This window comes from Papilio polytes, unplaced genomic scaffold, assembly GCF_000836215.1.
Source record: "Papilio polytes unplaced genomic scaffold, Ppol_1.0 DF824213.1, whole genome shotgun sequence".
In the NCBI taxonomy this organism is placed as follows: domain Eukaryota; kingdom Metazoa; phylum Arthropoda; class Insecta; order Lepidoptera; family Papilionidae; genus Papilio; species Papilio polytes.
In genome coordinates, this window is record NW_013524991.1 from 469,619 (window position 1) to 487,449 (window position 17,831).

Below are 17,831 nucleotides of genomic sequence, written 5' to 3' on the forward strand. Positions count from 1 at the left end.
CCATCTAGTTGTATTATATGAAACTCATTCTAAAGCTACTTGAACCTCATATATCTTTTCTATCGCAAATACTTCTACTGTATTAATTAAGTAGACTCTTCAACTGGCTTCGTAAGAACAAAAGAGGATTAAAACCTACGGGACTTTGTGTTCGACTTTTTTATGCATTGCTACTTTCCACCTTTGTCAGTGGTAGTGCCCGCTTTAACATCTTAGCACGAATCGGCCGGCACGCCCGGTGTAATACCACGACCACACAGAAGACAGATGTGAAATGGACGCAATTCCGTGTTTCGTCTGATGAGTGTGGTGCCGGAGGCCTAATTTAAGTCCCTTTCTCTTTCCACCCTTTTCTTAAGAGGGACGGATGGGAAGGAAAAGTGGATTTGACGGTGGAGGAGACGCATAGGAAAAGGGAATTATCCTCTTTATTTGCGTCTCCTTCCACCATCGTTTAAGGGTAGGCAACGCATCTGCAAGTGGCCGCTTGCTCGTTTGCCACCTTATAATATATAAAAAAAAACCTGTTTAAATACATAAAAGTACTAGCGGATATACCCCGGCTTCGCACGGGTATAATATTACAAAGAAAATCTCTACTGTATTCACTAGATATTAGTCTCGACTTTTTCCACGTAAATATAAAATAGTAAAAAAGCCTATGTTACTCACTGATAATGTAGCTTTTTAATGGTGAAAGATATTTTAAATCGGCTCAGTAGGTTACAGTTATTTCAATATATACAGAAATACAAAAATACAATTTTTCCCTCTTTATAATAATAGTATAGTTATAGACTAACTTTCGCCAGCGATTCCATCCACATGGGATTAAAAAAAAACAAAAGCATGTCTATGTCTTATTTTATACTATCCTCTAAATCTTTGCAGTTTAGGCGGGAAATTCTAACACACATCCATCTAAACTTTCGCATTGTTAGTAAGATAGTATGCAGATAAAAAATTAAATTGCCTCCCTTTTGACGATGCCAATTCCTGCTATCTAAATGAGGACTTGGCATCAATTCAAGATTTTACGAACTATATAACGCCACTTAACTATTTTTCCCAGCTTGCAACAAAAGGCTTTAAAATGCTACTTTAAAATTTGGCATTTCGCCAAACTGATAAAACTTTTTATGACAATTTTTATAGAGAAGTTTCTTATTAAAAAACGTCTTATTTAGTTAATGTTTTAGGTTCAATTTTGAATGTAATGCATTTCTTTTTTATGATTTATTTTTAAACGTAATATGTTAAAAGCATGTATTTTAGGTGTCAGGTTACGGTGGCCAGTGAGCCGGAAAATTAAACAAAAGGACGACGAATACCGAAAATAAATTTCATGGTGACGAGGTGTGAAAGAATTTAACCTAAAATTGGATATCTATTTATAGAAAACGTGAACAAACATATGAAAAAAAAACTATTTTTTTTATTATAATGTAAGGTGGCGAACGAGCAATCGGCCACCTGAATCCACCGAAATGGAAAGCGACCGCTGACCATAAACATCCACAATTGCAGATGCGTTGCCAACCCCTAATTGACGGAGGAGGAGACGCACATAAAGAGGACATTTCCCCTTCCTATGCGTCTCCTCGACCGTCAAATCCACTTTTCCTTCCCATCCTTCCCTTTTAAGAAAAGGGTGAAAAGGGAAATGGACTAAAATTAGGCCTCTGGCACCACACTCATCAGACGAAACGCGGAATTGCTTCCACTTCCCGCCTGTCTTCTGTGTGGTCGTGGTATTGCACCGTTAAATCTTCTAACAAAATTCAATATGAGTTTCACTTAGGTGAAGAAACCCTAGGTTATTCAACAGACTTTGATTTAATGGTTACTTTTCTACTGGCTTTTTAATTACACTAACAAGCTAAGTTAACTAAGTAAACTCAAGTTCTTCAAACGTATATCAAGAAATAGATCGTCGTTTTCGAACATATTTCTAGAAAAATACAAACATTTGAAAATAACTTCGCGTCTAAACAAATATTTCACAAGACGAATAGAGAACTCGTTATTTTCTTTGAAACATAAATATGGAAACGTTTATGATTTCTTTACTTGTTTAGTAAAATAATAAATATAAGGAAGTGAAAAGATTGTTAATTTTTAAACTATTAAGTTACTATCTTACTCTTACTAATATTATAAATGCGAGATTTTAGACGGATGTTTGTTGGGGTTTGTAGCCTAAACAGCTAAACGGATCTCGATAAAATTTAGGCATAGATGTAGAGGATAGTCTGGAGGAACACATAGGCTACTTTTTTGTTTTTTTTTTAATCCTCGTGGACATGGTCGCGGGCGAAAGCTAGTAATGTTAAGAATGCAAAAGTATAGATGAATGGATGTTAGTTTGTAGTTTAAACTACTGAACGGATGTCCATGAAATTTAGCATAGATGTAGAAGAATAAGAATAAGAATATCTTTATTGCTCTCGAATGTTAATTACATAAATCAGTGTTGCCTTGACTACTTAACTAGTAGAGGACAGTAAGATTGCGTTTGAAACCACTACATTTTTTTTATTATACAAACATTTTTGTTGATACTTTTGTATGAAGATGTATATTTTATGAGTGTACTATATGTTCAGTGATTCTTACTTAATGATCTGTTTAGATCAAAGTTATTGCATATTTTGTATGTGTTAATATTGTTTGTTGTATACGAACATAATATTTGTCAGTGCTTCTTTTGTATGTGCGATTGTTTGGTTTTATTGTTTGTGAATGATGTTCGCGACTTCGTACGCGCGATATAATAATAAAAAAACAAAACCGACTTCCAAACAAAATACATTAAAAACAAATTATTCTTAAAAAAAAAAACAGTACAGTAAAACAGTAAGCAAAGATAGCAATAATGACCCTAAATTTCGTCGCGTGATTTTGAGCTAAACTATTTAACTACGTCGTAGTCTTTGACTCCAAAAATCAATCAAAAAAATGGGACCCACCTGCAAGCATTACCTTTCGAATATAAAAAAAATTATCAAAATCGGTCCAATAGCGGCGGAGTTATGCCGTAACACACATAAAAAAAACATACAGACGAATTGAGTACCTCCTTCTTTTGGGAAGTCGGTCAAAAAGTAACAAATATGACACTCGGTAATGTAACCTTTTTATAGTGAAAGAGTTTTTGAAATTGGTTAAATTGTTTGTAAGTTTATTCATTACATACAAAATTACAAATATTAGTACAGAAAAGTTTCCTGGGTTCTTAATTTTTCATACTAGTATATATGTTTCTGATTTTTGCTTTACCATCTAAAACTTCTATAATTATTATCGTTTAATATTGAAAAACATACTAATATTACGAACAAATACTGTTTTATTACTTTACTAGCTTTCCCCGACTCCGTCCGCGTGGAGTTAAAAAAAAACAAAAGTAAGTAGCCTATGTGTTCTTCTATGCTCTAGATCTATGCCAAATTTCATCCAGATCCGTTCAGCCGTTTAGGCTACAAACTCTAACAAACATTCATCCATCTAAACTATCGCATTTATAATATTAGTAAGAGTAAGAGAGTCATCATCATCATCATCATCATCATCTCCTTATCCTACTCCCGTAGGGTCGGCGCAACAGGATTTTGTCCTCCACATAACTCTATCATACGTCATCTCAGTCATCACTCCCTTTTTGATTGTGTCACCTTATAGAAGACAGAGAGAGAGTATCCACTTAATATTAAGATTTTTAAATGAATTTATTGTCACACTTATTTACGCTAAAAGTATTTAACTTGTATATTGTTTGCGTGTCAGCAAATTAACAAAATTTTCCAAACAACAGTTAAAATTACTCTTACAAGGAGTTCCATTTAAAATGAAATTTGTGGTCGATAGATCGTGTGGTCTCAGAAGCGGCAGCCTGTACTTAAGCTTGATTTATTACAAGTGGCCGCTCATTTTCACGTCGAATAACAAACATTAAGAAGGGGAGAATTTAACGATTCGAATTGTTCACACATCGTAACTAAGGGTAAAGTAGAATGAAATGTACATTTTGTTAGCTGAAATTAACAGAAATAAAACATTTCATTAACATTGGTGCGGGAGGCCTAATTTTAATCCCTTTCCATCCTTGTCTTAAGAGGAGACGCATAAGGGGAAATGTCTTCTTTGTGTGCGTCTCCTCCTCCGTCGAATAAGGGAAGCAACGTATCTGTAATTGCGGATGTTTATTGGCAGCGGTCGCTTTCCATTTCGATGGATTTAGGTGGCCGCTTGCTCGTTTGCCACCTTATATTATAAAAAAAAGTTATTGAATATTTAAAATACGTTTTATGTATTAAATGCATTGTGAAAACAACTTAAAACAGAACAATGTACAATTGAATTAATCATATAGTAATCGTATCGTAAAGTATATCGAACAATAAAGAATTTTAGACAATAATGGTTGTTTTTAGAGATAAGAAAATCTCTCATTTCGTTAACTAAATCTTTATTTAATTGCAACATTCCTTTGTCTGTCAAATGTCAATGAACTTACAAATAAATTCATAAACAAAGGACTGTGTTCGTTAATTATTACAATTAAATTGAATGAAAATTAATAAATAAAGAGCAATTTGATATAATTAATTATTGGAAAATGTTGTTAATTACAAAGCAATTTCGTATCAAATTAACATCGAAATGTTTAGTTTGTTATAATGCGTATTTGGTTATCGCCCCAGGCAAGCATAATATACCAGATTCCTATGTTAGATATTTTCATAAATGACTTTAAAATATAGACGGACGGCCATATTAACAATACTTGAAAATTACTTTAAAACACACAAACTGAACTCCAATACGACAACGCAAATATATCGAACGTGCAGTTGTGACGACTAGTAAAACACTGAGCTTGTTGGCGACTGAGCGCCGAGACTGCGACTGAGCCCGAGCCACTCCTTGCCATACTTTTTATAAAACTACCCTCCATTATTCCTTCCATATCCTAATATTTTCCTAACAATATTGTTGTTTTAAATAAAGATAAATGTATTGATAAATAGCACAGATTAACAAATAACTTTTAAGATATAGAATACATGAAAAATAGTTAAAAAGCTAACATCTACAACTCTAAAAGTAAATAATGTGCTGTTTCCTTGAATGAAATGTATATTTTTAAATAATGTAAGAGTGAAACTAAGTCTATACCAATATTATAAAGAAGAAATATTTGTATTTTTGTATGTATTGAAATAACTTAAAAAGTACGGGGCTGATTTCGAAAATTCTTTCACAATTAAAAAGCGACGTTGACATTGACTAAGATAGGTTATAATTATTGTATTTTTTTTTATTTTGGCACGGACGAAGTCGCGAACAACAGCTAGATCTTATGTATATAGTATAAACCTATCTAAGATTTAGTTCATCCTAGTAAAGATAACCTAAGGGTCTGTGTCACGTGATGTTTGATATGTAAAAACCAGTGTATACTGATTCCATTCAAGAGTATCATACAGCCAAACACGTACCGAACAAATATGTCAGCTCGCTTTTGTCATAGAATTAATTGCATTCGGTCCGGCCGTGGGACAACAGAATCATTTATTAGGCGAGGAAAATAAATTAACGTTCTACGTGAGGTCTTTTTCATTGTGGACACGATATTTCTTGGACTAACAAATAATTTCGTGTTGTTTATCATTTTTTTATAACCGATCTGTTTGAGTAAAAGACACTTTTTTATTACATTCACTAGCTGTTCCCGAGCGGCTTCATCTGCATGGAATTATGAAAATTTTATTTGATTGTTTACATTTGTCAAATTATCAATAGCAAATGTCAAAGTGACATGACATTACAAACCTTGGCAATCTTGCAGCCTTGATGTTGGCACTTATGGTCTCTTTCCCACATTAAGGTTTTTATCCAAAATATTTACCCCCTAAGTTTAATAGCGTGAAAATATATAGCCTAAAGCGTGACGTAAGTGTAGGGCTTTTAATTAAATAAAGAATTATTGAAAAATATGCTGTAATTGATGTCATGCTGAAATTGATGTCAGAACATCTTAGGCAACAAAGAAGTGTGTGTTTACTCTTTATTGTAATAGTATAGATAAATACTTCGAATGGCAATTAAGAGTGCACTTTGGCTAAACTATCGCACAACTGTTTAGTCGCGCTTTCATTCCTATGAGCTGGTATGAAGGTGCGCTCACTACAAGATTAGTTGTGTAACTAAACAATTGAATTGACTGCGAAACAATCGACAATCGCACGACAGATGTGTGTCAAAAGTGCGACCGCTCTTACAGCCTTGCAAATAAACGCAGTATAAAGCAAGTATTAGTAAAAATTTTGCTTATACTCAGTTTATTCCTAAGTTTAACTTTATAGCGCGTTTATTTGTAAGGCTGTTAGAGTTTAATAGTGGCTTTATAGTAGACAGTTTTTTGTTTACAAACATCATCAACATTTATTAGGAATTAATGTTTTAAAAATACACGTTCTAACCAGTATACGACGACTAACACAATTTGAGAATCGCTCGCCCACTCATCGAAGTTGAAATGGCTTTTAGTGTAAGCGTTTATTCTAGTTTCACACAAGGGTAGAAGTATATGCACTGTATTGTTCTAACAGCTAACTGCCACACTACTCTACCCTCGAGTAAAACATTACTTTAATAAACTAGGCTTATTTCTTGTTGACCGTTAGATAACATTCTGTTATAAATTTCGATACGAATGACTTTTAAAAAAATATGACAGTCGAGCGGTAATATGAGCAATACTGGTGAATTATTATAAAATGAATACACTAAGGCAACTACGTAAAAGATATCGAACGTTCCGTGGCGACGACTAGAAATGTACTGAGCTACTGAGCTCCTGAAGCAACTGAGGTACTGACGGCTAGAGAGCTTGTTAGCGACTGAGCGACTGAGTGCAACTGTCTAAGCGACTGAGAGCGCCTCACTCCTTGCAAAGACTTTTATAAAACTACCCCCCACTACTACTTCCGTTTCTATTATTTTGTAACAATACTTTATCGCAAAAGGTTTTAATTTGAGAAGATTTTTTTATTTCAACAAGTATTGAATTCTATAAATTTAATTCACTCTTTTACAGATTGCCGCTGGGCACAAAGTTTATAAAACGATTGCAATTTGTACGAGCTATCTCAAAGGAAACTTCGAACATTTTCGCATAATTTATGTAATATTTTTCCAATAAGAGTACCGTATTATATTGGAAGGCGATAATTTCATCAGCTTTCTGTAAAGTTTATAATAAATATTAGTATAGCTTTCGCCCGCGACTCCGTCCGCGTAGAATTAATATGTTGCACATCTATGCCAAATTTCATCGAGATTTTTTTTATATATAATATAAGGCGGCAAACGAGCAAGCGGCCACCTGAATCCACCGAAATGGAAAGCGACCGCTGCCCATAAACATCAATTGCAGATGCGTTGCCTGCCCTTTATTAACGGAGGAGGAGATACACATAAAGAGGATATTTCCCCTTCCTATGCGTCTCCTCCACCGTCAAATTCACTTTCCTTCCCATCCTTTCCTCTTAAGAAAACGGTGGAAAGGGAAAGGGAGTAAAATTAGGCCTCCGGCACCACACTCATCAGACGAAACTCGGAATTGCATCCACTTCACGCCTGTCTTCTGTGTGGTCGTGGCATTACACCGGGCGAGCCGGCCCGTTCGTGCGAAGATGTTAAAGCGGGCTCTACCACTGTTAAAATCAGCCGTTTAGGCGAAAAACTCTAACAAACATCCATCAAAACTTTCGCATTTATATTATTAGTGTTTAGTGTATACTTGTTTTCTATTTTCCTGTCAAATTATTTTATTTATATTTATTTTATTTATTTATTAAGATAAACCAACAGGACAAAATTATAACACCTACATTTTTACACAATACAATAAGTAACATGCAGATAATTTGTCCTAATTATAGGTTTACACAACATACATAGAAAAATAACAACTACAACAACAACAGTAACAACAGTAGACAGAATATGTTTTTATCTTTTTTTTTATTTTTATTTTGTTGAACCCAAAAAGTAAATTATGTGATTGAATTAGCTTAAAAGGGGGTATTAAGTCAACCAACATATATTGGGTCAACGTGGTTGTCTATAGTTGAGCCAAAACTTAGTTGAAACATTCAACCTGTTTTATACGTATTATTTGAATTGGTTATTATGTAATTTGTTGTTTTGTTTTTTGCTAGCATCGTATAAATCACAGTTTTATTGAATGGTTGTAAAAACGAAATGAAAATATATGTTGAAATATTTCAACAAATTCAGCAATGTCCGTTCGTTAGTGCCGTCGTTCAATTTAAATCAAATCTGTAAGCGCATACAATCAATCAATCAGTATTTACTACGTTTTTTTATCTATTTTAACACTGAAGTTTTTTATATATATAATATTATGTTTGATAATTTGACATTTTAGTATTAGTTAATTTTATTAGGAACGACAATATAATTTTTTGAAACTTGTATTTTCTATTGTACAGACGGGGACATTGGCGTTGCTCCAACTTAAAAGGTGTATCTTTTGAACATTTTGAAACGAGACGTTAAACAAAGACAAAAACATCGCAGTTTATTTACATACATGTACTAAAAAAAAGACCGTTAGTGTAAAAAAAACTGTAGTGTAGTGATACACATTACCATCATCATCACCATCTCACCATACATCCCCACCGAGGGGCTCGGAGCCTACCCTAATGGCGGGCGACAAAGCCATAGTCAACCACGCTGGCCCAGTGCGGGTTGGTTAACTTCACATATATCTTTGAATTTCTTCGCCGATAGTGATACATGATTACTTACTACGTTGGCGCAGCGACCAAAAGTGGGTCTTGGTGTAGAATCTGTCATAAGTTCAAATCCTCACCACCGCTCACAACCGTAATATCCAAAATGGAAATCAAATAGGCACAAAGTACCACAGTTTATAGCCTCTACATTTATTTAGGTCATTATTTCTATACACGATTAGTTTGTATTAATTATTATTTCGTTTGCACTCACTGCTATCTAATTAGATATTTGTAGGAAGGCGGAGCTTATTTCGTTGCAATAAACAGAGTAATTTTTCCTATAATGGAACACCGCTGTTTTCACATGTGTCAATTTTTTTTAAATCCAATTTAAATAATTGATAGATTTCCTGCTAATTCTTTATATACTGTTATGTTGATACTGTAACTTAAAACGACATTGTATTAATATTTTCGGTGAAATGGCCGACAACTTTTTTACCAAAACATGTACTTAAATTACGATTTTATATTAAAATCTTTCTCCATCATTACGAATATTAAATTAATAATAATGACATCAAATTCATCTTCATTAGACAGTTGAAGACTTACAAAGTAATTAAGTTACATTTCATTGCTTAATTACAGAACTTAGACGTAATTTGTAACAAACGGAACGCAACATCTTTAAAAAACTGATTACTTGCAACAAAATTTTGCGAATGTAACAAAACAAAAGACGCCAGAATTCCACACACTGGTCTGTGTAAAAGGATAGGTTGCTAAGAAATGATGTTTCTTTAATTCTGATTTAAGTGTCCGTTGAAATTTAGATGGATGTTTATTAGAGTTTGTAGCCTAAACTGCTGAAAGGATCTCGATGAACATAGTCTTGAAGAACACATGTGCTCTGCTTTTGTTTTTTATTTTGATACCCCGCGACAGAGTTCGGGAGAAAGCTAGTAAATACATGCAAAGTAAAGAACATTTTTCTGCATACAATAGAATTGTTTACATGTAGTTAGAAGGCCCCTAATTATTGATATCTGTCATTAATTTAAATCCTCACCACCGCTCACAACCGTAATATCCGATATGAAAATCAAATAGGCACAAAGTACCACAGTTTATAGCCTCTCTATTTATTTAGGTCATTGTTTCTATACACCATTTTGTTCCCGTCTTTTTGTCATCCATCTCGCTTCTACCATACTCTTCCTGGCATTGGTTATATCGATTTTATTTGGTATAACTCTACAATGTTTTCGAAACAAATCGTTAAATTAAGCCCGCAAAGAGGTCAAGTAAGAAGTCTAATCACAAAGGTATTGGGCCCAGTTGATCGTTGGGACGAGTACGCTTAACTTAAGTGGAGGGTAACTTGAGGAGTTTTGGGTTAATTGCTTGAGTGTTTACTATAAAATAACGTATCTTATATATGTTTGTATAAATTTAAACATCTTATTTGTGTGGATTAATGATGGGGACATAAACCAGAAAGTGTTAAGAATGAATGGCTACAAAGGAAGAGGAAGACCGAAGAAAGTATGGATGGATTGTGTGAAAGAGGATATGCTTAAGAAAGGAGTGGATTCAGATATGACGGCTGATAGAGATGTATGGAAGAGCAGCACATACTGTGCCGACCCTCCGTAAGGGATAAGGGCAAGTGGATGATGATTTGTGTAGATTAATAAATCCATAAAATTTGTAAAAAAAACTCGATTGGTAGGGCTATAATCTTATTTAACCCGGTATGCATAAGTTGAACTAAGTCACATTGTTTAGTTGCTTGTCAAAGTAAAAAGTGTCACAATATCCTCGTTGGATCTGTTTGATTTAGTAATGTAATAGGTTTGCCATACTTTCTGACATACCGGGATTTAGCCAAGCAATGATATTAAAGCCGGTAAAAGAGAGTCATGCATCGCAATTGGTTCTGTCTGAAAATACATGAAACCATGGACATAGAAAGTAACAAAAAAACACGATATCGACAATATGGAAAAGACATTACGACAATTTTTATCGTTGACAATGGCGCTAGTGTGCTATATGTTTGATATAAACCAGGCCACCTTACCTACCGGGTCTATAACATCGACTCTCCAACAGCCAAATAAGTTGGTGATACTATACTCTCCAAATTTAACATTTCATGAGATTTCTTTCGCGTCACATTCCCAAGCCGGTTTTACTACAAGTCGTAAACTAAATGAAAAGTTCCTACTGTAGTATAAATTACAGATTTTCTACCTTAATTTGAAGATAGGTTTTTGATATCGTGTGTTTTTTTTAGGTTATCTTATTGATTGCTAGAGTAGATATAAGTCGAATACAAATAAATCTTTTTAAATATGTTTTAAAGGAACCATACTTCATATTGCAATTATTAACGCGAATGTTTGGATGTATGGATGAGTGGTATACATATCTTCAAATCGGCTTAATTGATTTACTGAAATATAGCATAGATAAAATATAGTCTGAATGAACACATAGGTTACCTAACAATTTTTTTGAATTCTGCATGGACGAAGCCGGGGGCGAAAGGTTGTTTTATAATTTGGAGAATATGATCAGTCTACTAGTTTCTTCATCTTGATTGGGAACTCATGTACTCAGATCATCGTCATCATCTCCTTATCCTCCCCTCGTAGGGCGCAACAGGTTTTTGTCCTCCACATAACTCTATCATACGTCATCTCAGTCATCACTCCCTTGATCATGTCACCTTTTACACAATCCATCTCTTTCTAGGTCTACCTCTACCGATGTACCCTTCCACACTCATAACTAACTCATGTACTCAGATATCATCACTTAGTAATATGCATGGTTTAAATCATAAGTAGACTGAACTGTTAGTAGCTATTTCGTATTTAAATCTAGGCTAAAAGACTAGTTTATTTTCATACGAAATAAACTAATAAAATGCTCATTTGAGACATCTAAAATACGGTTCTGTACGTAAAATTTTCATCTACGATTATAAAAAATTAATATACAAAGAAAAATGAACATTATTCCTTTGTGTTAAGGTGCAAATTCATTTGAATACTTCCAAGGGATGTCTTTTAAGGATCCTTAAGGACTCGTTATTCAAAATATAAAGGCCCGAGACTGAGTTATAAATCACAGCAGATTCTGACAAGCGCCAAAAGAAGAATTATTAGTCAATTACAGCAGTTGTCGTTTGAATTAATAGTAACAAGAATACAAGCTAAGAAGATTCTTAATGGTGTCATGGATGAAAGGAAGAAGGAATTGATATTATGATGTTAAGTAATTTACAATAGTAAGCTATCTCCTGAGGAAGGTCACCAGCTGAGTTGTTTTGATTTCTCTTTTTTTTAAGTTTATTGGTATCCATGTAAGTTTATTTAATATTATGTAAGCCGCAAATTTATGTATTATATATATTATATGTTTGTTTTATATATCTATTAAATACGCTTGTGTGTTTGTCTTGTTTCTCCTGTCCCACTGGGTTGCCGGAAAGAAATCACTCTTAGCGATAAGGCCGCCCATGCGCGAATCTAATATCAATTTAAGCTTTGTGGTATATGTGCAAAAGTATTGAATAAATAAAAATAAATGAATAATTTATTTGCCCTATAAGTAATAATACAATGAACTTAAGTTGTTGAGTCGACATATCGAATAGTGATCAGTTTTATGGTCACTTGGTATACAAGACCAAGCCTCTAAAAAGGTTTGTTTTTGGTTTTTGTTCGGGGTGAAGCAATCCGGGTCACCGCCTTCAGCAAGTCGTAAGTACAGCTTACATGGAATACTGTTTGTACGTGTAGTTGTAGAAGTCACTTTAGACTTAAAGATCAGAATAAAGGTCACGCAGCGATTCTTTTAAATTTTGCGTTCGTAGTTTTTAACAGGTATCTTCCATTTAGCATTTCACCCTTTTAATGAAATGATTTTCTTTCTAACAAGTCATTAAGGTTTGAATTGTATTAATAAATCTCTCCAAATCCAAACGATAACGCGACTTTTTCACAAGAAAACTCGAGAGACTCATTATTTTTAAAGAAACTCGTCAGCTTTGATATTACGTCGTAATATTTTTCAAGGAGGGCCTAATAGCAGCTTTATTCCTTTCATTATCCACTTTCTTTTTATTAATTTATTTCCGAGTTTCCGTATTTAAGTATTTTGGAGTACCAATTAATTGCAGAGCACCACTAGTTGATGCTCAAATGGTGCCCGGTTCAACACCATATGATAACTCAAGTGGAATGGGACGGAAAATGCTATTAGTTGGAAAACTTACGTGCAAGCTACTAGCACGCAGCAATTGTCATACCTTGCAGTAGAACTGGTATAGTACTTAGCACGTGCTAGAAATTGACATGATAGCTATTATTTTTACTGTCATGTGTATTCCTGCCCGAATTTGTATTCCGTCGCCGAATTCAAGATGGAAAATTAAAAATAAACACAAGTGTACCACGTATAAAAATTGACTTTTTTGTTTTTATATCTTAATGAAATAAAAGACTAAGGGCTTGTCATAAAAAATTTTAAATTGTCTAATAATCGAACATGTGAAATATATGATGGAAATATCAGATTTTGTTCCGTTATCTGACAGTGACGTTATTTTCAAGCTATCTGAGCCTCTATCAGCCAGTGGTGGGACAGGCCCTAAAACATCTTATTCTCGTACACTTAAACTAAAACTTATATATAAATTAGTAGCTAGTAATTTTTAATTTTTATGGAACTGATTTCTTATTTAAATTTCTATCGTACTGTAAATCGTTTAACACTATACAAACTTAGTTCTGACTTTTTATCAAGGCTTTAATAAATGGAAGTTAGGTTTAGACTAACTTTTCCATAGCTCTAACTTTGTCGATCGAAACTCGCTTCCCCGCAGTTAACCTTTTACTGTTCACGTCTATGTTAATTCAAATTGTGTCTATTTACATTGTTTTATTTATATTACTAGCTTTTGCCCGCGACTCCCTCCGCGTGGAATTATAAAAAACAAAAGCCTATGTGTTCTTCCAGATTATCCTCTACATCTATACCAAATTTCATCGAAATCCATTCAGCTGTTTAGGCTACAAACTCTTACAAACATCTATCTATCTAAACTTTCGCATTTATATTAGTATGTTTATTACAAATTATTATTTGCTTTTTAATTTTAAAACTAAACAGCATTGATGCACATTTTATAGTGAACATTATCCATTAATTAAGGCCGGATTTAATCCAAAATGGCCGCCATTGTGAGGCCGCAATTGATTGAACATTAAAAGGAAATTAAAAAGAGAATTTTCACTACTTATTGTAAAATATTATGGTTACAGCATAAAAATAGGTACGTAAATATGTGAAATTATTAAAGAGCAAAACGTTTGTAATTTAGGTTTAGCAATTTTTATAGTATTTTATAAGTTAATAGGGTTTAAATTCTCGTTTAATATTTTTATTTAGATGTCCTCAAGTTCGACTAAAGTGGCTAACTTTAAGTAATTAAGTTATTCCCGTGGTGATAACGAAAAACACCTAAGTTATTACGTCGCGTCGGTACGCCTCCGTTGATTTAAAGGTAACATTTCAAAGAGTAATAATAATATAATGCAATATAGATTTTAGATTAAAATGTTTATAAAGAATTATTAATATTTTATTAAAAAAAAAATCACCTTCGCCAAATGGAATTTCGTAATCTCTGCAACAAGTTTATAGTCAAACTAAAAAGTTTTTTATCTTAAAATAGGTTTCCACTGTTTTATACTTCAACAGATTTTATTGCTTTAAATAAAATTCTCTTCCGCTTGTTTTATTTAAGAGTCATTTTTAATGTATTTCATAAACATCGATTATTAAACACGAAACCCTTTGATGACAAAGTTAAAATTTACTTTGACAATACGGAGAGCATTTTTATAAAATTCACAGGATTCTCTTTATAACTGCAACATACGCTTTTATATGATACTGTTACTCGCAACATAGCCGCGATATAAAAAATAATAAAACATGTAGCCTATGTTACTCACAGATAAATTACCTTTCTGATGGTGAAATAATTTTTGAAATCGGCCCAGTAGTTTTTATTTAAATCGAATACATACAAAAATCCAAAAACACCCTTTTCTCTATAATCTTAGTATAGATTTACAAAACCATAATCAACATGGTATTTTAAAATATTTTTTCCAAGGGTTATAATTTCGACGTGATACAATGCAGATTCCAAGCGCATATTCCACGCTAATTAATTAAGTGTACTCGAGTCGTGCGACAGACGTAACTCCGCTCGTAATTAATGGGGATTTCCTGACGGAAGCTTATCATATTAGGAAATCCTATGTAACTCGTATGCTCGAGAATCTAGTACACTGTTCACCAATATGTTCTGCTAAATTAATATTATTTATTTTTTTATATTATTACGAGATGTTGCCCGCGACTTCGTCCGCGTGGTATTAGAAAACATACGAACTATATAAATTACAAAAAGTTACATATCCCTCGGGAACCGGACATTTCTCTGGGATGAAGCTTATCTCATGTATAGTCCAGACTTTGTTTTATATCTGTGCCAAATTTTAAAAAGATATGTTGAACCGTGGAGAATTATCGAGTAAACATTAAAAAACTAAGTTAATAAATCCCACGGGAACCGTAACTATTCCCGGGATAAAAAGTAGCCTATTCGTTCTTCCAGACTATGCTCTAAATCTGTGCCAAATTTCATGGAGATCCGTTCAGCCGTTTAGGCTACAAACGCTAACAAACATCCATCCATCCATCCATCTAAACTTTCGCATTCATAATATTAGTAAGATTAGGTGGTAAACGAGCAAGCAGCCGCCTAAATCCGCCGAAATTGCGAAGTGACCTCTGCCCATACACATCCGCAATTGCAGGTGTGATGCACATAGAGAGGATATTTCCCTTTCCTATTTTAGTTACATAGTCCTAGAAGATAGCCTGGAAGAACACATAGGTCACTCACTTCTGTTTATTTTCAACGCGGACGAAGTCACGGGCGAAAGTTTAAAATAATAAATAGAATGTCAACAAACATTTCAACTTTAATCGCTCCAACCAATAACCCTTAATAACCCAATCAAGTGAATTCGAATTCAACGCTTATCATGACGCAAAAATTAATTTACGTACGTTTGAAAATTTAATTACGATTACGGTAACATGGAAAATCGCTTCGAGCAATGATTGCGTACACTTTTGTCAGTTTAATTTGGTCAATGCGTCAACAGACGTATGAATAAGCATTTCCAGTATACCGTAGTACTGAATGTAACTGAAACAATAATAAATTCAATTTTCATTTTATTACTTTACCCTTCAGGCTTACAATTGCACATATACCCTACACATTGACACACATACAACACATAGACATAGTCACATTTGAATTCATAAACAACTTATCTTTGACTATAAACTAGTTAAGTTTTATATGTTTGTCCTAAAAGTTTGCACTAAGACGGAAGAATCCTGGCACCTACAATACGGGCCTAGAGCGTAGTGTAGGAACCCGGCTAGACCACATTTATGTTAAAACAAAATTTGTAACTTTATAAAGAAATCTTTAAAATCTAATGCTTTGTTAATAGGAAACCAGTGATAATGAACTCTCACGGTATCTGATAAAACCTATATTTTGTGAAATAACATATGAAGGGTTGCCTAACTGTAACCTGGCAATGTTGATTGATCTTTGAAATTGTTGATTTTAAGCCAAAACACTCCCTCCAGTTTCATGAATTCTTTGTCACCCTTTCATCGACATACGAGTATGTAACGTTAAATTACTTTAAAGTACCCTATTTTTCTGGCATGAATTGACTTGTCAGGGATGCATAGATAGGGTAAACATCTTTCTGTGCATTCTCTTAGTTAAAGATAATGAAATGCATAACTTCTATAGGCAGCTGTACGCTATTTTGGGCTAATTCTGTTCGTTCACTAGGTTAACATTTGTATTATGAAGAATTATATGGAAACAGCATTGACAACTAAGTCGTTTTAAATAGGAATTTAACACGTCAACTGCCGACGATTATTTCCCATTACGTATTAAAAAAATCATAGTAGCATTGAACGTGTTAATAGAAACTTTAATCAATGTAAAGGTCGATGCAAACTACAAAGTAATTTGCATAAGTCTTTACTGGGCTTGATTAAATAAATAAACCAACTTAGATGTAAATTCTCTCTTATCATGCAATGCCTTCATATTAAATTAAATTTTAGAATTCATTAGCGAGCTTTACTATGGTGTCTGAGAAGTCGATATTAATTTTTGGATAACAGATAAACAAGATGAATATTTTAAAGTAAATGAACTCTCCTATTAAATGTTCTTAGAAGAACATCGGCTTTACTTTTGTTTTATTAATTCTACGCGGACGGAGTCTCTTACGACAGCCAGTCATTTTAATTGACTAGCTATTGCTCGCAACTTCACCCGCGTGAAATTAAATAAAAATATATAGCCTATGTTACACACTGATTTCGTAGGTTTTTGAAGATGAAAGGATTTTTGAAATGGTCTCAGTTTTTGCGTTATTTCAATAGCTACAAAAATACAAAGCTTACCTCTTTATAATATTAGTATAGATATCTAATATTAGCAGTAATCGTTAGGTTACTAAAGTTTCAACTTAGGAAGATGGATATAATTTTAATTCTGTTAATATACGGTGGTAAAAATCGGTTAGCTAAATGAAAAATTCAACGCCTAAAAAGATCCTTCCTAGAGTTTAATCACTCTTCACTTCTTTTCTTCGATGTTTCTTGCCTTTTTTAATTATGAGCCTTTCAGTTTCTCAAGTGAAAATGGAACAAGAATTTAATTATTAAAAGCACTCTCTAACTTGAACAGTTTATGAGGTATTAAAAATATTTTTTTTTACTTACAAAGAGTAGTTAAATGTAAAAGGTGTTTAACTTAACTGACGTACTTGTCTACTGTATTAATTATATTTACTATTTCTACTATGTTAATATCTTTTTTTTTATAATATAAGGTGGCAAACGAGCAAGCGA